Source organism: Solanum dulcamara, chromosome 3 (genome assembly GCF_947179165.1).
Source record: "Solanum dulcamara chromosome 3, daSolDulc1.2, whole genome shotgun sequence".
In the NCBI taxonomy this organism is placed as follows: Eukaryota; Viridiplantae; Streptophyta; class Magnoliopsida; order Solanales; family Solanaceae; genus Solanum; species Solanum dulcamara.
The window spans coordinates 13,865,479-13,867,094 of NC_077239.1; positions in this window are offsets into that span (position 1 = coordinate 13,865,479).

Below are 1,616 nucleotides of genomic sequence, written 5' to 3' on the forward strand. Positions count from 1 at the left end.
CTGCAACTTCGTTCTTGGGTGAGAAAAAGGTGACTTAGGACTATTTTCTTTAGTTTTTCACCAATTTCTTTGGTTAAGGTAAGTTAAATTACTCCCCTAACTTGTAATTCGATTCTTGTACCTTAGAATCTATGGTGATTATCTTATGAGGGGTTTTTGGACCTGAATTAATGGTGAAAAAACCCTAGTTAGGTGGGATGACCATGAAATTGACAAAGGGTTACAAGTTTTTATAATCCATGTATTTTAGGCCATTGATCATTGATTTTTGTATTTTGAATTTATTTTAGACCAAAAGCAAGCCAAGGTAGTACAAACAGGGAAAGCTCAGATTCTTTAGAGCATTCAGGCTTGATTTGATATAGGTGATGGATGTGTTTTTTCCCTTTATATTATGTATTCTTTTTAACTATTTCATTAGTATTGTGTGCATAATATATGATTAGGGAAGAGGAAAGAACATGAGTTAAAATGATTATTGTGGCCAATTGCAAAAAATGAATGTGTTTACTTAGTTGTATAAGTGTGATTGCATTGTGGTGGTGATTGTAATAAGTGATTTTCTGGTATGATTCGGTGCCATGCTGGTTCATTTGGATTGGGTACCGCACTGATATATTTGGATCGGATACCATGCTGATACATTTGGATCATTACACTAACTAATATTTGGGATCGGATACCATGTCGGTACATTAACAATTTGTGTGTGTGTTTCATAAGAAAACCAAATTGGTTGTTGTAACATGATTGATCATGTTTATCTCATATATTGATTCAATTAAGGACTAGGAGTCTAGGTGTTGCAATAGTTGTGGTTTAGTTGTGCATTATATGTTTTACTAAGTTATGGTTGCATGTTCATATTTCTATACTGGAACTAGTCGTGTGATCCTACCAGTACACTGTGTTTGTGTACTAATTCTGCACTTGCCATTTCTTTGTTGTGTAGAGGGCATATTTAGGAAGCTTTTGACGATAATAGCTTAATATCCACTAAATATGTTTTCTTAGAGGCAATTAACACTCTTTATAAATGTCCTTAAATCCTATAGTGACATCGGATTCAATGACAATTAATTAATGTTGATAAATGCTTTAGCCTTTTTTGAAAATATGTATATTTATTACCGCTAGAAGTTCTTTTTAGTATATTGTGTGCCCCTATATTTTTCACACTCTGAGTCTACACCCTAGGCAAGGCTGGCACTCAGAAATCATAATTTGTTCCTAAGTGAACCCTTGGCCTGAATAACTACTAAGCAAAGATTTAACTCATAGAAAACATAACTCAGATGGGCATAAATAAAAGCATAAGTTCAACTTCTCAAAATATAAGTCTCAAATACTCTATAAAATTATATAATTATGTAAAAGAAGTTTTAGACATTATCGCTGAAAATAAACTGAAAGAACTTTAGCTATGTCTATCTAGTATATGAAGCCTCTAAATAAACTCTAAATAGGTATTGAAAAAGGTCCACAGTTACCTTAAATAACTAATGAAATAAGACTAAAATGAATCACTAAGAGCTCCTCTGAATGCAAAGAGGTCTCACCAAAAAGCTAGACGAAAGGTGATCCTCAATGATATGTTTGTTGATAATCTCTATCAC